At 38.8% G+C, this 7,114-nt stretch overlaps 1 protein-coding gene across 1 annotated transcript in view; it reads left to right on the top strand.

The window, feature by feature from the left end:
- Positions 1-1,466: 1,466 nt before the first annotated feature.
- DPF3 (double PHD fingers 3) overlaps positions 1,467-7,114 on the top strand; it is a 207,794-nt gene continuing 202,146 nt past the window's right edge. The window contains exon 1 of the mRNA XM_064512544.1: positions 1,467-1,552. The gene's annotated coding sequence lies outside the window, so the exon portion shown is untranslated. The remainder of the gene's footprint in view (positions 1,553-7,114) is intronic.

Raw genomic sequence — 7,114 nt, 5'->3', positions numbered from 1 at the left:
CACTTACTTATTTTTGAAATTCATAGACAAAATGGGCTGGAAAAGACTTCAGAGATCATTGGTTTTCCACACATGCCCAGCTTCTCTGTATTTTTCCTTATCTGTGTTTGTCTAACCTGTTCTTAAAGCCTTTTTGTGTGTGAGACTCAGTGCAATTTATTCTAATGATTTACTATATCTCTCACTGAAAGATTTTCTGATGTGTGAACTGAATGCTTATTGCTGCGATTTAAACTCATTACTACTTTTCCTTCTGTCCACCGTGGATATAGAAAACAAGTTACTCCCTCTCTGCAACAGTATTATATATTTGAAAACTGCTAAGGTTATCCCACTTGAGTCTTTTTTTTTCTTTTGTTAAAATATGTAACTAAAAAATGCCAGTTCACTCAGGTATTACAGATCATGACTTTTAGCTCTGATCATTCTTGCTTCCTCTGTGGACCCTTTCCATGTGGGACACGTCTACCTGAAGTGTGTTTCCCAAATGCTGGAAAACCACTATATACTGCTATTCAGCTGAGGCCTTGCTAGTGCTGAATGTGTTTTTCAGGCTGTACTCAAGTTTATACACCCTAGTGCGGTGTTTACAATGGCACAACGATGTTGGCTTTCATGAAGTTTATGATCAAGAAGAATGGGGAAGTTACAGTTTGAGAACTGCTGCTTAATCAGCTATTTTCATTCTGGGTTTGTGCAACTGACTGTACTTGGCCTGGTCACTGTTGAATGCCACCCTTAGACCAGTTTTCAGATTGGTCAAGGTCATGCTGAATTATAAATCTGCCCTCTGGTCCTGTCTTTCATTTACTCACTTTTTCTACTTATGTTACTCAGTGGACTGGATTTATACCTGTGTAGTGTACTAAATACACAAACTGAAGCCAGGTTTACTTTATTTGCTAGTTTAGGTTAAAATGTAAATGTAAATTGCATTAAAATACACTGTAAAGAACGAACTTCATTAATCACTTTAGAATTTATGGTTCAGCATAGGGTTAGGATTATTGCTGTTTAGTGAGTTGCCTCTCATCAGCCGGACTGCAGAAGCCAAACTTGTGTCTGCTCTGAGCAGTCACGTGTGAAAACTAAAATTATTTTGCTTAAACTTTTTTATGCTGAGGCTTAAGCTGTGTATTTTATCAAATGATTTTTGGGGCTAAAACTGTGTGCTCTGCCTGTTACAGCTTAGTTTACACAAGGCAACTCATTAAGCTGTGGTACCTGGAACGTGCATCTGAGCCCATAAGTGGGATTGTGTAAGGTAATCAAGAGCAAGATTTGATCTAACAGTGAAACTTGTCCTTGGTTTAATTCCACTGAAATCAAAGCAGTTATATTAAGATCCTATTTAATATTGTATGCTTAATTTTTGTATTATAAGCTGCAGTAGTAACATCAAGGCTTTTAAGTATTTTTGCATATGAAAGTTGCTGGTTGATTTGTTGTTCTGTTGTTCCACAGGCCATCTCTGCTTTCGATGTCGATGCTCATTTTTGGGTTCTCCACCTGATGCTCGTGAGGGAAGGAACAAGGCGCTGTAGCATTTAAGGTGATGAATTATCACAGTTTATATATTGATCACTAACTTGCTGCATTTATTCTGCATTTGTATAAAATCCTGAGCTCTCATATCACGATCTTGATCTAGAGGTGCTGCTCTTTCCAGGGTCCGTTAGATGGTTTATAAATATGGGAGCAGATGTTGATCAGGTCCAGTGGAGGGCAGTAGTGCACTTACACAAAACTACTTTCTCTTAAGACCCGTAGAGTATTTCTTTTGTATCTCTTTTGTACCAAATATTGAATTTCTATAAAAATCAATTTGAAAAGCAGAAGTACACCACAAAATTCCTCTACATCATTATTTAAAGTGTATTTATTTGTGTTTATAGATATAAGGCACAGGGGCACTGGTGTTGCTTGGAGAGAGCTCTGCTTAGAATATGTAAGAAGGTGAAACTTCTTTCTCCTGAAGTATTAGCTTTGTCTCCTCCGCAGATTGGAGGTCACTAAACACACTGAAAAGTTGGCAAATGAAACTGTAAACTTTCACATTGTATATCATTGCATTATCTGAGTTTTAAAAAAATTGCAGTACATACAGTACTTCTGGCTGTTAATGTGGCAAGGACTGCTTGTATGCTAAGGAGTGACTCCTGGAATTCTAGTGGTAGGTTCTGTATCTCTCAACTCCTAGTATTTATATATAAAACTTTAAATTACATGTTGATATAATTCAAACTGGACTCCTGAGAGTAAGTCTGCAGTCTCTTCCTTTCAAGTATGCTTAGCAGTGAGAAAGATTCTGATCAAATTTAGCCCTCTCTTCAATGCTGTTGGTTTTTAATGGAATTGTTCAGCTATAACTTGCTGAAATATTCTGCTGTCTAGTGAATTTAGCTTATCTTTTTTATTCTTCAGGATTAAAAGGAATAACAAGTCCCAGTACTTAATTTGCTTGTAAAGCTTTCAGAGTTAAGTCCCATCTTTAAATTATTTGGGCGCTTAGAACTGAAGGTTTCACTGAAAGACAGTAATGAGGGTATTCAGGTTACTAAACACTTTTGGTGGCTTTGGTGGAGGGATTTCTTGACTCCAATATACTCAGAAGACTCACTGCAGAACATGCAGGCATAACTAGGTAGTGACAATTTAGATGGCTTGCATATCAGTAGAAATGGAGCTGTGGTATCAAGGGTCTCATTAAAGAGGCCAGCATATTCTAGGACATAGTCTCTTCTTAAAAACCCATCTCTGAGTTCTTTCACTGGTCATCTTTCATTTTCTCCCATGGGAGACACAGATGACTGGGCTGTGTTTGCTGCCTCAACAACTGTGTATCACTTCCTGTGACTGCAACAGCCTAATGCAGAAATGGGTTGCTGCTACTGTCACTTGGGTGTGATTAAAAAAAAAAATCAAAATATGAAACACAAGGCTCAACCCTATAAAACTTTGGTAAGTGGCATGGAGACTCTTCACTTGTGTAGCAACAGCCTAGTGAGTGCAGAATAGCAAGTTTGGTGGCTGCTCTTGCTGATGAGAGAAGGAGGACTGTGGTCGTTTGCATAAAGACGAACTTCAGTGTCAGTGCTGCTGAGAAGTAGGGTGGCTACTTCTCAGGGGAGGTAGGCAGCTGCTAGGGTGGAAGTCATAGATTCCCAAATCCAGGTCTGACACCAGTGCCAGCAAAAGTTGGATTTGCTTTGTTTGTAGGCAATGCAGGCCTACCTAGGCATCATAGGTATTTTATCACATGCAAGTGTTTGCTGTAGCTTCTATGAGTGTTACAACCCAAAACAGATAGTTTATTACTGGCTCTGCTATACCTATGTACAAAATCTGTTATTGCAGGACTGGCATGGTCTCAGGGACATGGGAAAATATTGCCTGTAGTCAACAATTTCAACAGGCTGGCCCTGTTTTCTATATTCAAAGTCAAATGAGTGAAGCGGTGGTATTTCTTTTGAATTAGATTTTAGGGTGAAACAACAGTGTAAGGTTGAGAATTCATAAACGTAAGTCTCTCAACAGTGACAGTAACTCAGTTCCATTGTGTATACATGGGTTTTTATTTGAAATCTCTCTTTCTCCTTAGAAAGACAAACTGAAATCCAGACACTGTTTATACTCATTTGATGTTGGTAAACACCATGCAGGTTACTGTGTACATCTTCAAGTAGGTCATGTTGACTCCGAATGGATATTAAAAATACTGGTTTTTTTCCTGTGAAAAGAAGGGTTTGGTTTGTGGTTTCAACTCAGACTTATTGTTCCTGTGATGTAGCACAGGCTCCTGTGTGCACCAGCTCATCGTTGTCAGTCTCCACTCCAGAAATGGCTGCACCTTAATACTACATTTTTCTTTCAAAATAGCATTCTGTCTTTCAGATAGGAGAGTGCTTAGATAGCTGTGAAGTTCTTTTGATCATTTTTGATATTTTAGCTAAATGTCTTAAATACATGATTTATGAGCAATATGAACAGTTACCTGACGTTTTAAAATGTCTTTGTGCTTTTTTGACTTCTCTTACCGTTGTTAGTGGGTCCATTCCAAGAATTTTAAATAATGCAACAATAACCACACCTCCTGCTGAAAATGTATTTTATGTGAGTATGTGTATGTACGTGTGTATGTGTATACACACCTGTTAGGGAAACTGTTGAATCTAATGTGCTTAACAGGGTTTGACTTTATCCAAAAGATAGAAAATAATTCTTTATAAGATGATTTTGTTAGTATTACAGCTTGAACTGGGTGCCTCCTCTGAGGGACCCCCAAACAGAAAATTCCCTGGGTTTTTATAGCCCTACGGGTTAAGTTCTTTGTCCATTCTCCGATTTGTTGCACCAATGATTACTCGAGAAGTAGTAGCTTCTTCACTCCTGGTTGGTTTCCCTGTTGTCTCCAGGCAGAGTTAGGGTACTTGGTGACCACTGTTGATGCCGTTTTGTTACTTTCTTATCTCCTTGTTCCCTCATTGTTCGAACTGGCTCAAACAAATTCAGGAAAAGTTCAGTGATGTGTGGCCTTAGGCATCAGTAAATTTAGCTACTAGTGCTAAGCAAATGCTATTATATCCAACAACATCTACATATGGATGTATCTCAGCCTACACAAGCTGAGCTTCCGTACCACATTTTTCTGTGTATGGATGGTGACAATGCTAATTTCAGGGCATTAAATTTGCATATGTTTTTGAGGACAGAAGTGGCTATGCTTTGTCTTTTGTCCTGTCGTGTTGTCCTGTGCAATCCAGGTCTGATGTCTGTCACTTAAAAATAAAACCGGACCTCTGTGTTAATAATTTCAGTGCTTTTTTATGCAATGTCAGTTTGGCAAAAGGTCACGTCTGCAGGTGGTAAAGTGATCTCTCAAACAGGTGGAGTTGGTAATGAGGGTTTACACTGCCAGAACACAAAACGGGAGCTGGACCTTATATTCCTTGCAGAGGCAATGTAGAGTAGAATATCTTGACAGGGTGTTCTTTGAAGAAACCCTTGGTGAGTACTGCTGTCCTGCTTCTTCACAGGGAAAAAATAGGATCTGCAATGGAAGGTTAAATTCCTGGTGTAATTATTGTCTGCCTTAGAGTAGTGGCAGCTGGCAGCTTTTTCCCTTTTTCCTCCAGACTCATTTGTTCAGCTTATGGATCTCTAATACACAAAGTGCTTGCAATTACAAGATTGATTTCTAGCCTTGTATTTAAAAACAGTTCCGGTGAAAAGAACTGGTTAGTATCTCCAAGGAAGTATTTTCTTTTAGGATCAAAATCTTGTGTGCTGCTTCATCTTCTCTCTTGTCTGCTTTGGTTATGAAGTGGTGCTTTTATTACAGAGAGATCTGTACTGTTTTGCCTTTACACAGCAATAATGAATGTCAGGGCTCTGAAGGCTGATTTGTCACGCTGGAGGAAAAATTGATGACATGGATCATAAGTATCGTCTTGTTTATTAGGTTGCTTTATATTAAATACACAAGTCTTTGAACAGGTGTAGGCACCAATGATAATACAGAAAAAACCCTTCTCCAGAAATGTCCATCTGGAGATCAGTGTCCCACTTTCAGAAGGGAGCAGTGTATCCTTAAAGTTTATAGCAACTTTTTAACTGAAGAAACTGTGTCACGTGGTTAGTAACACCTCCTTTCTGAAAGTCTGTATGCTGTATCTCAGTCTATATCTCACATGCTAAGAAAAGTAATTTGTAAGGCTTGGGTACAGAAAGCATTGTAATTAGGTGCATGTGGTTCTCAGAAATGCCCAATAAATGAGCACAGTGCTCTTCTGAAGCATGAGCTAGCTCAGTTGTCCTGGGTGCATCATGCCCTGTAGATGTACCCTTTTGTAAAAGCACGATTTGAATGTTACAAGCCTTACTGTCTTTGTCTCTCTCTCAACCCCACTTCTGTTGTCTTTGAATTGTGCTGGAATTTCCTGTTTCAAGGTTTTTTTTTTGTTTTTTTGTTTTTTTTTTTTTTTTTTTAAAAGAAAAGGGGATGGAAGGTTTATGAGATAAGAATTCTCACTTCTAAATCTTCTCTCAGCCAGAGCAGCACAGAAGGAGGAGGAAGCTTAGCCCAGTATATGTGGACTGGTGTGGGAGGTTTCCTGTCATTTAAATTCAAAATATCAAGAGTATGTATATGTTTCTTTCAATGTCTTTTAGGAGGACATCCTGAAGGAAGAAGGGTGGGAGGAGGGAAGGTTACCATGGGAAAGCGGCGTCTTCTTTTCATATATCAAATACATTCTGTAGAGGGTATGTGTGATTTGTTTAGTGGTGTCGGGGTAGTTTGAAAGGGAATTGGAAGTATAAATCTGCAGATGTCTAGTCTCATGGTGATACTGTGTATCCTTTAGTCTTGTCTTGATTACTGTTTGTATGCAGTTCCATGTTCTGAATACTTTCGGAACTATGATTGTGGCTGCAGTCTTAAATTTTATTCTTAGATCACTGTGCCTCTGGTCATCCTAACTGCATGTATGCACTGATATTTAGGATGGATCGTGGTGTTGACTTCAGTCCACTAGAGTGCCTGTTTCATGTCTCATAGCCTGCTCCGTAGATGCTCTGCTTCACGGAGCCGTTCTAGGACCTGGTCTGCAGACTGCTTCTCTTCTGGGCACTGCGTAGAAGTGAGGAACAGCAAACTGTGGTCAGTCCTAATTCTCAGTGTAGACATTGGCCTATATTTCAGTGCATGTGCCTAGGTGCAGAAGTCTGCTTATGGGCTGATATTGCAAGATCTGTCCTGTGTCTACAGACTAATAAAATTAACTTTCTGCATGGCTTATGATTTGCCACTTCTTGTGTACCCCTGGAAAAAATGAAATAAAAAGATTTTTTTTGAGCAAATATACAACATTTATTGGGAAGCAATGAACTGTTCTGAGGTCTAGAAAGAAATACTAAATCAATCACTGAATAAAAAAAAAAGACTGCAGATAGTGATAGTCTACAAAGGGTCTTCAAAAGTATGAAGACAACTGATACTGCACGTCTGCTTTGTGGAACTAAAACAGTAATTGTCTTTCATATACAAGATGTAATTTATTATTTTGCGGTTCCAACAAAACTTTAGCTCTCAGCTTAATTGGATGGAAATTGA

Source organism: Dromaius novaehollandiae, chromosome 5, assembly GCF_036370855.1.
Source record: "Dromaius novaehollandiae isolate bDroNov1 chromosome 5, bDroNov1.hap1, whole genome shotgun sequence".
NCBI lineage: Eukaryota > Metazoa > Chordata > Aves > Casuariiformes > Dromaiidae > Dromaius > Dromaius novaehollandiae.
Note: the sequence above shows the minus strand (reverse complement) of the source record. Positions and strands in the feature narration are given on the sequence as shown.